We start from the raw sequence: 16,572 nt of genomic DNA on the forward strand, positions 1-16,572 counted from the left end.
TGATCATCATGTATCTGTGTCGAGTCCAACCACAGGGCTTTTTTCCCTCAGCTGGTATTTTTCACGTACCGGGAGGAACGAACAGGGATCATCAGCTCAAGACTGCTTTAAACAGCTGAACTGGGCTCCAGTTACACCACATCCTTCAGGGCAGACAGGGATTTAGGGAACGCAGGAGACACTAGTGCCTTCTGCCCGCTCCAGCCAGCAGTGCCAGGGACTTCAGGAGCCATCCCCACAAGTGTCACCATGGCCCAGCTCACTAACCATCCCTGGATTCCAATATGTAAATATAATAAGAGGATTGCAGAGAAGAGATTTGTCTTGACTAGGAGATTAGTTTTAGATCAAATTTGGCTAATGTGGGAAACGCTGCTGGCGAGGATGTGACCACTTCAATTAGCTCACGAGCGCTTTTCTGCATCTCTGCTCCCACGCCAGGCAGAGCTGGCAAAGAGGAGCTGGAGATGTGCTGAACTCTGAAGGCAAGGGCAGCACAAGCAGCCCCTGCTCACCCAGAGGTGTTTCAGCACGGAACCAGAAGCCCTCAGTCGAGCATTTCCGTGCGGTGCCTGCGCATTTCCCGGGCACGGCGTTCCCACACCTCCTCCCTGAACCCCGCTGCCCTGCTCCTCCTCGTTCCCTGGGTGCCCCAGGGACACACGGTGCTGCCAGCTGTGCCACAAGGGCACTGGGACAGGAGGGAAGAGATTGCACAGGTCAGAGCAGGAATCCACTGCCAGCACTTTGCAGCCTCCTCCGCCACCGTGGGCCAGGCTGTTCAGCGAGCAACGTGTGCCTCACCATCACAAATACGCTGCTATTCTCCAGAAATTAAAAATAAATACATCTCAGTAAGAGATTGAGATGCTCCTGAAGGAAGCAAAAATAAGGAAAAAGCCATCTGCTTCGGAAGGTTCTTGGGGAGAAGCCAGAGTGGGAATCCCTCCACACACTCACTGTTATTGCAAGGTCACTTCAATGTGTGGGGTGCTGAGAGATGCAGGACTCTCGTTCAGGAAGCTCTGATATTCCATCAAGCCCTTAACCACCTGCCTGTGTCTCCTTTCAGGGAAATGGGCAGCAGCCACCTACTTGTGTTTTGAGGGTGGAATGCAAGGGGCACGTGCAGGCATTCTGGGCAGGAATTGCATCCAGCGCCGAACCTCTGAGCGCTCACGGTGTATTCACACAGCCTTCCTCCAACACTTTTAACGAGACTCAAGCCAAAGCAGTTTCTTTGACACTTTGTATCCCAGTTCCCGCTCATCCAGGGTTTAATCCCACCATCTGCCTCCTCCAGGTGTCCAGGATCCCAGCATCAAGCACCTCTCTGGCCTTGGAGGGGTTGCTCACTCCGGGCTCCCTAGTCCGGGCAAATCCAAAGACCTTCGAGACGTAAAAGGCTTCCTGGCCAGGACAGCCCCCAGGATCTTCCTCCCTCAGCGTGTGTCCAACGTGCTCCTCCATTCAGCCAGGCAAAGGTAAAGCAGGAGGCTCCTGGGCCACCAGGGAAAGCCCAAGACGTTTATTTCAAAGCCTGAGGAATCTCAGATGGAAAGGGTTAGGGCAAAGCTCAGCTTTTTGTTCAACATGTGCTGACCGTGCCCTGAAGTATGGGACTTGTAGACTGATTTGGAGCATTATAATAGCGCCTTTGTGCCATTTGAAACCAAATCAAAGAAAATGTTCATAAATAGCCTGTGTTAAAGACGGATCCATTTATTTTTTCCCATCCAATTTCCATTCCTTCCCTTTGCCACATTTGCTAATTATCCAGTATGCATTTGCTTAAAGAAAGCATTTTTCTAGCCTTCACAATCCATCTTCCCATCCTAATGGATCTTGTGGTAAAGTCATTACGGAGACTTTATGAAATCACAGTTATTTCCATGACAACAGTGATGTAATAAAGGTGGGATTATGACATTACTGCAAGATCGAGCTGAAGGACAGGATGGATTTGTTTACCCCAGACAGGGCAAGGAAGAGACTTCATTCATCCAATGTTTCTAAAAGCACCTTAAGGTCTGCTAATGGAAGGGACATTTTATATCTGGTCTTTTATTTTCTTTTGTTTTACACTTATTTATGAGGGCTCCTCTCCAAGCGGACGTAGCTCAGTAAGTTTGAGAGGAGCAGCCTTGCTGAGGATATATTTACCCACCTCTGTGAAGGGAAAGATCATCCCTTCAAGACTCGTGGCTCTTGCCTTTCCTGAAAGACATCAGTGCCTGCTGGGGAAGGGTTTTTCCACCAGTTTAAAGGACCAGCAGGACAGAATTCTCCCCTTTCAAGGGTGGCTGATCTAAGCTGCTTTCTCTTCCGACATTTTAATCAAGAAATCACCTGCTGATGGATCACAGCATGAACTCCCTCCCCATGAAATTAAGGTTTGAAAATGGTATTAAACCCCTTTCTTCTCCTTCAGGGAAACGAAACCAGCCTGGGCCTGGCCAGCAAATTCCAAGGCAAAACCCACTTTTCCCTCAAACCCAGACACCCCAGTAAAGTCCCTCTTGAAGTGACTTTTAGCTTGCTCGCTCTTGAGCAATCACAGAATAAACTTAGGTAAAAATGACACAGCAATTCCTAAAGGATCAGAGCATGGAACGCCACGAGACAGCTTTGAAGATAGCTGAGGTTTCTGGTTTGTTTTTCGCAAGGAGAAAAGATGAATATTTCATACAGTACATGGTTCAAAAGTTGATTAATGTTTCAGTGTGTGGAAAACCATGCTCAAGGGACAAGTTTCCTCATGTAAAATTCTTTAAGCTGGCAGCAGGGCTTGTATGGCCAACTTCTCTGAGGGTGTGCTTTGTTTAACCCCCTCCAGAACCACTCCTGCCAGCGCCGTGGTGCTCTGAGAGCGTGGTTAGCTCAGGGCTTGACCTACAAGTGTAGGGTGGCCCTGCGTCGGTGTCCCCAGTTCCCTCCCCTCCGTCACTGCAGCCTGGCCACATTGTGATGGTCCACAACACTTCTCCTGCCCTTCCTGCATGGCCAACGGGATGTTGTCAGGCCTCTCTGCTTCCTTAGGAGCTGGTGAGGAGCTGTGACCCCGGCACATCGGATACATAAACACACAGAGGAGAGCACAAAACTCCCCTGTTCTGAAAGCAGCTGCTTCAGCCGGTCCTGCCCCAATTCCTGCTCCTCTAAGCTTTCCCAGTATCTCTTCATTGACATGAGGGAAACACCGTAAGGCCAGGCAGACGTGCTAATGAAATGTGAATTATTAACTGCAGCGTGCTAAGGGAGATAGAAGCTGGGGGGGGTGACATTTTGCCATTAATATGTAAAATGGGCACCTCTCCCGCCTTTTGCTGGAGGGGAAGAGCAGACTCCAGCCTGTGTCCCATTCCAGGGCCAGGATGGGTAATGAGATAACGCAATTGCTGTGTCTCTCGCCTTTTTTCTTTCTTTCTGCCGTGATAAAAGGACAGAGGGAAATGCACACAATTAAAAGGAGGATTCCAATCGGCCCGGAGAGATTCAATGAATAATAATGGACCTCCAGCTGCTAATGTGCTTAAGGACTTCCAAGTCTCAAGTGTCTAACCAGCTTAAGGGTCTGTACCACAGACTTCATTTCTATCCGTAAATGGGAAAGGCAGGGCAGGACCAGGAGCGGGGGGGATCCTGCCCCTGATTGCAGACGGGATCATCACTGAGCCCTTCACGAGGGCGATGTGACAGCAACAAAAGAGTAAAGTCCACTCAACAGCGCCCTCAAAGCCAACACCAGGTGTGGGGTGAGGAAAGTCTTTGCTTAACAACCCCTGCCTGTCACCTACACTTGTAGTCGCCCCAAAACACCTCAGGAGAGGCTCCAAGATGCTGCTGAAATAAAACCAGCTTTCTCTGTGCAGCTCCTGGTGAGGGGAAGGTCTCCACTCTGGTGTGACCTGCAGTGTCTCCTCAACTCCCACACCTTCCCTGCAGAAGGGACAGAAGATGTACCACATGGACGATAGCCAAAGCCACATAAAAATGTCCACCTGAAGATTATCAGAGCTTTTTTTCCCCTGGCACTTCCTTTGTTTTTTTCTCTCTCCCGTTAATGCTGCTCCCTCTCTTTCACAATCCATTAACTTTCCCCCTGAAGTATCCTTTCCTGGGCCCCCCTGACCAAGACAGCCTCCTCTCCTTGACCCTCTCAGGTTTCTGTCATGCTCATAAATATCCACAGAGGATCAAGGAAACGACTTGCGGAGGGGGAAGAGCAAAAGACAAAGCAGAAAGCACTGTCCCGGCCTTGAGTACTCCAAGAAGTTGTGTCCCCCTCCTCCCCACCCGAAGGTTATAGGGTGACTATCACAGATTCAGGGAGCAGGAGCTTCAGAGGCCAGCAATGAGATGATCAAAGGAACAGGGAATGTTAGCTGGATATGGGCTTCTCAGCCTCAGAAAGGGATACGAGAGAGATCTGAGAATCACAAGAAAGGCTGTTTCCATCTTTCCTGGAGCAAGGTCTGGGAGCATCGGAGGAAACTCTCCAGTTCAGAGAAAATGAAACTAGCTATTTTTGTACCCAGCCTGTCTCTATGCCATGGGACTCCTCGACAGAGGAACAGTGCCTGCCTGGAGCTCAGAAGAGTTCATAAAAAAAATCTGGATTTTTCTAGCCAAGAGCTTGTGTGCGGGAGCTGTTACATACAAACATCTCACTTGTGGGTGAGGAGGTCCCTGATCTACAAACCACGGGAGGCTGGGGAAGTATTCCAGAGAATCCCCACTGCTGGTGACCCTGCACTTACACAAGCTTCCAGGAGCACGCCGCTGCCGGAATCAGAGACAGGATCTCGCTTTTGGGGGACACCTGGTCTGACCCTGCACGACTGCTGTCGTGCCTTCACACCTCGCTAGCTCCAGACAGCACATCCCCTCTCCTCCAGCTTTGGGGGAAACCTGCTCCATCCGTAGGCAACGGCAAGATGTCACAGGGAGCAGGGAGATGGATGGGAGTTTAACAAGAATAGCTGCTGGCAGCGGGGACGGAGGAGGGAACGGTTGCATAAGCCGGCACTGGGGACTCCCGGTCCCTGGCACAGGAGGCAGGTACAGCACTCCACACAAAAGGGTTGAAAGAGAGAAGTTGTGTAAGGTCGGCCACGTGTCAGCCCTACACGGCTGAATCATGAAAGTTTAAAGCCTTCAAAGCAGGATAAGATCTCGGCGCAGCCACGTGCGCACTCCTTCCTTCAACCTGAGGTTGGGACGGGAGAGTGCCAGTGAAAGCAGAGCGGGGTAATTAGCTAATTAGGGGAGCTGACTAATCAGCTAATTTACAAAGGTTTCTCATTATCATTCACGGAGAAGGAATTCCTTCTGGAGAGCCCTGGTGTGGAGCGAGATGGAGCCCACCGGGCGGGCGGAGGGTTTTTTCTAAAGCAGGGCACACTCAAAACCCCACTCGACGTCTCCTCAGCCTGACTGGCTTTGTGCTGCTGAGGGACAGAACCAGCCCTGCTCATGCTCCTTCAGAGAAGAAGCTGCTCTGACCGCTCTTCTTCTGGGCAAGAGGCAGGAGGGAAGAAGTTCTCCACTGTTTCGAGCTGGCAAAGGGAGATTTATTTGCCCAGAACTCAACAGCTCTATTTAACCTTCTCCTAAACGCTGCCCGGGCAGCTCAGACAACTCAAGTGCTGAAACAATATCGTCTAATGAATGCCCAGGGTGGACCAACGCTGCAGCGTCCCTCTCCCCTGAAAGATTGCTCGGCCCAGCGAGACAAATGTCAATAAAAAGACATTTAAGTTGGGAAGGGAGGGGAGAAGGCGAGAACACGGATGCTCAACCCGCAGCTCTACCCAGCTCTCCTTTCTTTCCCCGCTCCCTTCCCCTCCGATGTCCTTGTGCATCTCCAGCAGCAATATCACTCTGCCGCTATTCCAGCCAGGACGGATATTTGAACAGCCTTGGATCAATATTTGTGCAAAGGGAAAGCTCGTGCATCACAGAGCTACAAATTAACCTCTTGTCCCATATCCACTCTGGCACACGAGGCCCGCAGGAGCAGCGGATTCCCCCTGGGAAAAGTGGGACACACATCTCATAACACGGGAAGAGGAGAAAGAGCAATAATAGATCCAACTGCAGCTTTTCTACATCTCTCCCTCAGGTTTGGGGTGGGGGGAATAACTTTTCTTCATTAGCATCCTAACCTTTTCTAAACAGGTTCAAGGGTGTCTTGGCAGGCTTGGGAAGTGGTGTGAAAGCAGCACTGGGTAACAGCAGCAGGATTAGTCAGGTGTAAAAGAATCTTTTTCTTTCTGGGGACATGATTAGGGCACCAGTAATGAGAAATACGAAGAGCATCCAAGGTTGCAGAAACCTGTTTTTTCCCTTATTAATGGGAAGCATTACTTCAGAATTGCATGCTTGGGAGTGGAAAATATTTCTCACAGCATAAAACCATTGATCCCAAAGTCCTGCCGGAGCTGTTATGGCTGTCACCAGCTGCACTCGAGTTCAGCCCACGGGCAGATGTCAGGTGTGTCCGTATTGCCTACGGAATGAGATCCATGGCCAAGCCAGTCCTTGCTACTCAAAGCTGCGCATCCTTCCCCCACCTACACGTCCTATGTACACATGGATGCACCAACAGAACAGCTTTGCCTTGGACTGTTAAGCCCATGCTCCACACGATCCCAGCTGGACTCCCCAGAAGCCTGGTCCACAAAATCTGAGGGATATTTGCAAAACTCCTCCAGTGTTGTTTCCCTTTCTGAATCACCCTTCCTGCCTCACAGCAGTGATGGATCAACCATTGTGCCAGATTTGTTGTCCCAGTGCTAGACAGCTTTCAGGAGACTCTGTTGGTTTCCTGTGTTGGATCTTCCACCCAGCCTTCTAAAGAGGAGCTGGAGGTTTCCCTCACAGCTCCTTTCCAGGCCACCACAACTTCTGCCTCAGCTGGACACAGCCAGCATCTGGATTTGTGCAATTACCCTTCACTTTTCCAGCCTTGCAGCACAATGGTGGGACAGCGAGGGCTTGGATTGTGACTGCTCACCGCATGGAAACAACGGGATTGCCAGATTCACCCCAGGAGGAAAACGAGCAGAGACATTTATACTAAGAGAAGGGCTTTTGGCTCCTTTATTCTGCGGGGCCAGACACTCGATGACGCTTGCCCCTGCCTTTTCCTCACATTATTTGCCATATTTAGCCTCCTTTCAGCCTGCCTTGCCATCACACTGAGCAAAGAGGGAATGGCACTTGCCCAGTGAGGGAATGGACGAGACGAATTTGCTTACTGAATAATGAAATGCATTTTTTCCTCCTGCTCAGCCTCCGTCTGGGTCTTGTTTCTGGTTTGCAGCAGAGATACTCCCCTTTTCTCCGCCTCTCGTCCAAATCCAAGGAAACGGTTTTGTTCGGGTGGGAAATGCACTTTCAGAAAAACAAAAATATGTTTGACTGTCAGAGGAATTTGCAGGAAGAAAGGTGCCAATTAATCTGCATTACAGTGAAATTAGCCTGATATTAAAACGATAGAAGGATGACAAGGGAGAGATCAGCCTCTAATGTCCTCATTAGCCAGTGGTGCTCCTTGTGAGCTTTCCATCAGGTGAAGGAAGCTGTTTGGTTGCACTTCATTAGCACCTGGGTTAATGACGGATAAGGAGGCAGAGAGATGGGCTGTCCCCCTGCCCTTCCTGCCATTCTCCTCTATGGCTCCTAGATGGAAGTTGATGCTTCCCTTGTCTCCTCTCGCTTCTCTGTTTGTAATGGCCAGACAGGTGGGACAGGGTGCATTTTCCCAACAGTAGCTGTGGCGGTGTTTCCCCTCGCGCCCAGGATGGTCTGGGTAGTGCTGAGCTTCAGTGGGACCCCCGCACTCCTGGCACACCTAGATAGAGCTACGCTGAGGAAATCTGCCTTGACACCCTCACAAACTCTTCCTACATCCCTACAGCTCCCTGTGCCCTCCTTTTCTCCTTGGCTTCCACAAGATTTTTGCCATCTCACCATCCTGCATTGCTTTTCCACCTCTCTGCTTGCTGGCAGCTGCTCAGCTCCCTGAGCAACCCTTCCAATTCTCTCCTCTCCTTCTGCTAGCCTTGGCTGCTTATTTTATTGTTAAACTTCGGGTTTGGTTCTTTTGGGTTTTTTAAACATTTTTTTCTCGACCCCACTGATGTCAGGTCAGATTGTCCGTCAGAACAACATCAGGCTGCCAGCAGAAGAAGGACGACTCACTGGGAAGACAACAAGGAGTAAAATCGTCACCATCACAACAAAACCACAGAAATCCCCCAAAAGAGTTGAGACTTTCCCAGAGAGGATGCAGAATTGCTCAAGGGTCTCCCTCCAAAAATGCCCCTGGCCTGTGAGGTGGTAGGATTCAGACACATGGCAGTAGAGATAGGAACAGCTTCAGTGGGAGCTGGGCATTATCTATGGAGGGGCAGGGCACACCTGCCTGAAGAGACGAATTATGCACAAAACCAGGCACAGGGATGGCTTGGAGGTAAAGATGGAAACAGCTTTGATTTGTGCTTCTGAAAGGGCCCTCCAGCTGGAAGGGGAACACAGAATTGTGAATATCCTGGGTTGGAAGGGACACACAACGATTGTCGAGTCTAGCTCCTGGCCCTGCACAGGACATGCCCTTCATGGGAACACATGGAGCAGGGGTAGGATGGGAGGATGCACATGGACCTCTGCCGGGGTCTGCGAGTTGCTAGCCGGTTATGTACGAGCAGATCTAAACCCATCCTTTGCCTCCCACCTTCTCCCTGAGCATCCTCCCTCGGCCTTGGCCAGAGACACGCTCTCAGGTGAGGTGCTCCTTTGGCCTGCCTGCATCCCAAAGCAGCATACCTTCCGCAGGAGAGCCAGCCTCCCTGGGCAGCAGGGATAAGCCTGTAACCTGAAGCTTTTCAGGAATGGCTGTCCTGCACGTGACCGCGCCTGGGATCCTTGCTGTCAGGTCATTCTTCCTCGGGAAGGAAGAGACTCTGCAAAGTCGCTGCGAGTAAGCATACGAGGAAAAGCCAGGAGAGGTTACTACAGCTAGGAGGGGATTTTGGACCCACAGGATATATTTTTTTCCTCTTTGAATGTCACAGAAGACCTTTGTAGATCTGAATGTTTCACACATTAGTATCGCCACTCATTTGCCTCCAAATTCACTGTGACTGCGCCTCACAGTCCCTCTTTCACAACCACCCCCACTTCATGGGCGGCCGTAAACAGGGAGACAGGCACCAGAGCCATGCCCAGCGGGCACCCAGCCACAATCACGGGCCACGTTTTCCTTCGTTCCGGAAGGAGCATCTGGAAGGTGGGGAGAAGGAGGCTTTGTGATTAAATAGCGTCACGGCACAGCAGGCTCTGCAATGCCAGCCTTGAGACGACTCCTTTGGCTGTCTCTTGCCCCTGGATTTAATCCCGTGGAGGTCTGGGGTGCTTTAGCAGCACCCCTTTCCCAGATCCAACAGCACAGGTCAGCCTGCACCTGTAACACGAGCAGCAAACCTTTGCTTTCGGCCCCTTCCCAATCCCAGTGTCCCGATACCGCCCGACACTGCTCTGTCGCCCCTTCTCTCCCTCCCACGTGCTCTCCCCCCTCCTTCCCTTGTTACTTTTAATTAGCAACATTTTCTTTGTTCCCTTTAATTAAGCGAGGGGAGGGCGAAGCTGCTGTCAGCCAGATGAGTTATTTTCCCAGCGCGCGAGATCAAAGGCCAGGAGCTCCCGGCTCGTCCTTAATTTGGGCAGCGTCTTTGGGCAAAAAGCCTCTCTTCCTTGTGGTTTCTCCACGGATGGCGGTCGGGACGCTGGGCTGGAAAGGGAGGGCTGAAACCCAGGAGGGGGAGCTGGGAGAGGGACTTGGGCTCGTCTCCTCTAGGGAAGAACGCGAGGAGGAATTTGGGGGGCACCTGGGGCAGGTTTGCTGGTGCCCGGGTGTAAAACCTGACAGTCCAGACTCTCCCCTCGGGGAGGGGGACAGGAGCAGGTTTGATGTGGAAGGGGCCTGCAGCTCTGCCAGGGCTTTAATGGAGAGAGAGCGGTAATTATGGGAAAGTAAAGGTAAATGTGGTAAAACAAACCACTGAGGGATTTGAGAAAGAGAGGCCTTGGCTGAAGGTACCATGAGAAAGGACCATGGCATAAGGTCATTTTTCTCAAGCGCTCTCACAGGGCTTCTATCTGGGGGAGCAGAACGTAGTCAGAGGTGCCAAAGCTTCCGAGACATTTAGCTTTCATTTAATGTTTAATTTGGAGCCAGCACCACAGTACTACAGGACTGGACATTTCCTCCCCCTGAGCTCAGAAAACCCTTACCTCACTCCAGGGATTTGAGCCTTAGGGCTGGAGGCTCTGTAATTGGATCTCTTTGGGTCCATGGGGCTCTGACAGGGTGGGGTTGTTCTTTTACAAAGCTTTATCCTGTTATTAAAACTGCTTTAGAGCTTCTCTGTCTCACAAGCCATGCTGTATTTTTCTGGTCTTTATCACTCCTGCTTATCTGTGGCATGTCCTAAATTTTCCACATACCATTTTAATAACATTTTGGGGGTAAAGCAGGTCATAATTTCATGCTGGAAGAGAGAGCTCCAATGCTCTACCCTGTGCAGCATCACCCTGAAGTATGGAAAGCAGAAGTAAATCCAAACTTTGAGAACAACTCCTGGCCAGCTCGTCTCTGAAATAAAAGAAAACTAACTAACTCATAATCTAAGATGAGAGTCCAGAGTGTTGTCTTATAACTTGGTATCAGAAGGCAGAGGGCTGTTAATTAACTTTCCATTGATGAAACAAAGCACATGGAGAGGAACCTTGCTAATCTCTTCTGTGCTAATCAGCACACATTATTAATTTGCTGGAAAGAAAAAAAAAAAAAATAAAAAGGTCCTCCTCTTCCCACTTAAACTCGGTTTTAATAGGGCTGGAGCGTGGTTTCACATTTCCCAGGCTTTATTTTTTGGATGACATATGTTGCAGTGCATTTCCTAGTGCATTGTGAAGCTTCAGCATAAATAATTCAAGCTAAACTCCAGTTGTTAAAATAAATGAGCAAAGTATCTTTGGTGATTAATTATTCTTCCTTCCTCCTGCCTCCCCCTCCCTGTCAGAAGTACAAGCACACGTGCCACAGCCCAGGGAAAAGTTTGGTGTGACCCAGGGCATCCTGGAATGTTTTATCTGGCACTGGGGGGATCTGGATGCTCGGGTTCGCTGGAAGTGTCTGCTCAGCCTCAGGGAAGCTGGGAGGTGTCAGCAATCTAATCCAAAAACAAATTCAAAAATCTTCAGGGATTCAATGCCCAATGAATTCCCAGTTAGCCAGCGGATTTGTGTGACTCTAGTTTTCACTGGGATAAGGCTCAGGTTCTGTCTGGCCAGTTTAAAACGTTTAAATAAGTGGTAATAAACACATTCCCTGGGTCCTTCCAGATGGACACCACTTCCACAGGGACACTAGGACACGCAGCACCCAGGGCTGCCCCGTCTGGAGTTTTCCTCCTGCAGCTATTTGGGAAATAAAATATTTCCCTTCAGGAAAGGAAATTTCCTTGAGGATTTCCTCTCTTACCCCCTCCTCCCACTCAGGAGGGGGCTTCATTTTATCCCTCCCAATAATGCCCTACTTTGCCCACGCTGCCCGAGTCAGAGCCCTGGGGTGGCACCGAGCCCAGGTGTCCCTTTGCGAGGTGAGGGGCTGCCACCCCGCTGTGCGCAGCCAAGGCGTGTGGTACCCCAGGACTCACCCAGGAAGAACCATCACTCTGCTTTCCCCTTGCTCCTCTCCCTTTCCTCAGCCCTCTCAGCTCCAACGAGGAGCGGGGCAGTGCTGGCACTCAGCACTCTCAGGCTGCTCCTGGCACCAAAATGTTGCATGGGGAGGCATCTTCAGGCCGCCACTTTCCTCCTGCCCTGGCATCCAGGCAGGAATGCATACCTGCAGGCACAGTTCTGCTGGACAATAAACACCTTCCTCTCTCCCCAAACTGCCACGGGCACAGCCTTTGAGCACCAGGATGAGACCGGGGGACCAAAACAACAGGATACCTCTGCCAGCAGAGCTGGACAGATGGAAAAACCCAGGCATTAAACAAATCCGGCAGATCTTTCATGACCAGCCATGGAAAGTATTTCATTTAACAGCTCAGAGCTATTCCTATTTATGGAAATCACTTAATTCATTCTATTTTTTTCCTTCATCTCCTTTTTTTCCCTTTTTTCCCCCCCACCCGGTCACTGGAGCTGCTCACACACCGGATCATTCTGCCAGAGGAAAATGATCCTCCTGCTGCCTGGTGCCCACCTGAAGTCAGAGGTGCCTGTAACAACATCCTACCCCATCCCTGCAGGAAGGTGGGATGCTGTGAGAGCACAAGCAGGCTGGGCGTGGGAGGGTGGATGTCCGGGTGAGAGAAAAACGAACTACCCCAATTAAAAAGAAAATGGACATTCAATAAAGGAGAGGGGAGCAGAAGTAGGGAAGCCTCTGAGGAATACTGGGGAGTGTTCTCCATGCCTCACCACAATCACCTCTCCTCCAGGATCACAAACTCTCTAGGAGAAAAACCAAGCTGCCACAAACCCCAGTTTTGGCTCCTACAAATGCTCTTCCCTTTCCCCCTGACATCCCTCTGGAGCAGGGCAGAGCAGGAGAAGATGGACCATTGACCCGGGACGAGGGAATGGGGCACTGGGGACGCTCTCACTGAGGCAGTCACAGAGCTGGAACACTGGCTGGAGAGGGGGAGTGGAAATTCCCACTGGGAGAAAGTGAACATGATGGATGGCACTCCCATCACCCATCCCCAGAGCTTCCTACCATCTCTCTTCGCTGATTTCTTTCTCTTCACCCTTTGTTTTTCTAAGGGAGGGTGGGTTTCAGCCTTTTTTTGTTTTGTTTTTTGGTGGTTAAAGGTATTCTGCCCCTTTTTGGGTACAGAGGCATCCGGAGGGTCCCGGTCTAACTCAAGGCCAAACACAGTGCTGCCCATCCCCACCCTCCAGCCAGTGCCTTGCCTCCTTAGAGGTGCACATCCCAAAATCCGGCCTGAAGATGCCCCCAAACGCAGCCTGCTCAGAAAGCGAGGGGCTGGAGGGGGGGTCCTGCCACATCTCCCGGCTCCCACAAGGTGGCAGGTCTCCATAATTGTTTTATCCCGATCGGACGCCCACCGGCAGCAGCCGAGGCTTGCCTGCTCTGCCTGGAGGGGAGCCGAGTCCCAGCGAGTTGTTTTCCATAAATAAGATGCTTTTTTTGCACATGTAAACTGTGATTTATTTTTATTTTAATTAAATGAATATGCCTGTATAATTTTTAAAAAAGCATCTCAAAAAAACTAGGGCAAGGCAGAGCCAAATCCTGGCTCCTTGGGCGTCCTGGGTGATTGCAGAGTTCAGAGCAGACACCTGGCAAAGCAGGAGGATGCCAGCGAGGCAGAAACCCAGGAGGGAGCAGGGAGGTTGTTCAACAAGGTTCAGAAGGTGGGGAGGAGATTTAGAGATTAGGCCAGATCAAAAGGATAATTATTTTTGTTACATTTCCCTATCTGCATCACTCCACCGGTTCTGTGAGCAGCTGAGAGGCCAGGGTGATTCTCGAGTTTCCAAGCATGCCTGGTGTAAGGAACACGTTTCTAAAGCCTCGGCAATAAATTCCAGCCTTTCATCAGACCTGCCTGCTGTGTGTTCAGGAGCTGGAGAGGCAAAATCCCGTGAGACCTGGAGATTTAGTTTCCAAAATCTGGAAGGTTTAGGCTGCAAATGTTACCCTTGACACTGCCAAGGTATCAAAGAGCATCAGTGCAGGTGCACACAATCCCCCCAGGAATGGAGCAGCTGTGTTTGGTCAGTTTAGCACCTCAGTTTGGTCACCAAGGATTCAACCTGCTGGTTCCCTGCTCGAACTCAGAAAAAGTCACTCATCCCATCTAAAGCATTCCTTGTCCCAGGAAACGCCAATGTCCTCACGCACATCCAGCCACCCAATCCCCAGCCATAAGTGGGGGTACAGGCAGGATTTGCCTTCCTGCTCCCCCTGAAGCACCATCCTCAGCTAAGGAACCCTGTCCAGGAGGAGGATTTCCCGATGCTGAGTCGCAGATGATGCACCCTGAGCATGGATGATAGGGATCAGAGCACCTCGGAGGATCTTGGCCACAGCTCCCACCTCTTGAGCACCTGCAAACCGTGGGTGAGTTGGGTGCCTGGTCTGGATGAACGGGTGTGCAGCAGCTCTCCCCACACGGAACCAGCTTCCCGCTCCTCCACGAGTCACCAGCTCTGCTTCAGTGTCACAAATCTGGTGCCCAGAAACGCCTGGCTGGCAGGACCCTTCTCCTCCATGGGAAAAGAGGCTTCCCCAGGGGGAGCAGGGTGCTCACAGCTTGGACAAAGCTCCCTCTTGCTAAGGCCAGCAATGCGACCACAGACTTTGATGATCTCACCAACAGCATTTGGGGCTCCCTGTCCCTCTCCTGCCGCCACCAGAGCCAGCTGTCTGCTCCCAATTCCGTATCAATACCATGCTTAATTCACAGGGCAATAAAAGTTAATTAATGCCATAGTTACAAAGCCATTACAATGTAATTATTGTTTAATTGGATTATAAGTTATGCAATTTCCGACAAAGTGCTTATTGCTTATGTAATAAACCAGAAGATATTTACAAAGTGATGAATTGCTGCGATGTTAAGCACCCAGAGCAGCACTGGGATGGGGGCTGCATTTCCTCGGCTTGCTTGAGAACCCTTCCATGTGCTGCCCATGGATCAGCATCGCCTCCTGCTGCAGCCCTGACGCAGCTTCCCAAATCTTCAGGCGTTTAGGCCTCTGAAGACTGATTCCAGACAGGCTGCTCTTGGGAGAGCAAAGAGGGGAAAGAGAATAGAGGGGAAAAAGCTCCCAAGCAGCAGCGTATCAATCCAGGATGCTGCTCTCCCGTTGGATGAGCTTCATGGTCCCTGCTGTGAGCGTCTCACCCTGTCCCTGCTCCCAGAGAGGTTTGGGAACACGCAGGGCAGCGCCCCAGAGCAGCACCTGGGGCTAGGGACGACTTCAGTGGCATCAGAGGATGATTTCAGTCCCTCTTGGCAAGGCTGCTGGGGTTTGGAGAGTGGGAGAGGGCACCCATGCGGCACAGCCGGACCCACTGGGCATCCCTGAAAGCAAATGGGACCAAGCCTATGGAGCTCCATCAGCCTGGAGTGCCCAACTTCTGCCCCACAGGTCTCAGTGCACCCCAGACAAGCTCTGGGTCATCAAGCTCCTGGCCAGGAACGTGCTGGAGCAGCAGGATCTCTGCACAGCAGCCCAGGCAGCAGCAATCAGTGGCTCAGTGCTCTTGAGAGCAGTGAATTAAAAAGAAAAAAAAGAGGGGTTTATGATTAATATTGCTGCTGGGATAATTAGTGTTATTACTACTATTATTACTGTTTGGATAGGGGCTTGTCATGGTTCATTTGGGGAGGAAAAAGTCACAGCCTGCTTATGGGAAAATGGGTGAAACATGCTGAAGGCCATTCGTTGCATGACTCATGGCCAAATAACCCTCATTTTTTTCCTGCCATGAAATATTATGAGCTGCTTAATAGGCAGCCAGAGCCTTTTTGGCTTCCCCCACACACCTCCCCAAAACTCCCTGCTCCACACACAGCCCATCTGACCCATGGAATAAGGCCTCATCCTGCTCCTGAGGCTCCTGCAGTTAAAAGGAGCTGCCATAAAAATGCAACGGAGCACTTTTCCAGCAGAAATTGCAGCTGCTTTGAATTCCAGGCAATTAAAAGTTTGACTGGAGTGGGGGAAGGGAACCATTTGAATTTCTCTCACGCTCGCTTTGTTTACTTTTATAAGCTCTTTGTAACAATTCTAGGTTGCTGCATTGTTATCTAAACAAGCTGCCTCTCTGAATCCAACTTCTTATTTTATGAAAAATTCTCAGCTTTCTGCCCCTGGGTTAAAATAAATAATAAACCAACCAACAACCTGGAAACAGCCTGAATATTCCAATCCCGGCTCCCAATCCAGCTGTATCGAACCGGATGAAGTGCACATCATCCCAGCCACTTCCATGTGGCACCACCTGAATTATCTCTTTGTGACATTTCCAGCTCCGAAAGAGCAGCGCAGGGATTTGGGATGTTGCTTTTGTGAATGGTATTTAAAGCTTCTTTTCATAACCCTGACCCGGTTTACCCTTTAACGTAACAAATCAATCTTCCTTTTAAATTGTTTAGCTTCTGGTCAAACACGGGCAGTCTTGCTGATGTAAATATTATGTTTGCTCACTCTGTTAGCCGGCACGCTCCTGCTGCCCCGGCTGCTCTGTAGGATTGCTATAGGATCCTCATGGAAAGAGGCAGAGGGATGAAAACATCCCATGCTCCAGGCCAGGGGCTCTCCCAGGGCGCAGGGTGGCACCACAGGGTTCGGCACTGAGCACACCTGGGAAAGGGGTCACAAACCAGGCAAACTTCAGCTGATCTCAGCCAAACAAAGCACCTGCGTTTGGTCTGTCACATCCTCTGTGTCACCTGCTGCCCCCTGTTTTCCAGAGGCAGCTCATAGTGAGGTTAAGAGGAGTTTGCCACTGAA

The sequence above is a fragment of the Hirundo rustica genome, chromosome 8 (genome assembly GCF_015227805.2).
Source record: "Hirundo rustica isolate bHirRus1 chromosome 8, bHirRus1.pri.v3, whole genome shotgun sequence".
Lineage (NCBI taxonomy): Eukaryota > Metazoa > Chordata > Aves > Passeriformes > Hirundinidae > Hirundo > Hirundo rustica.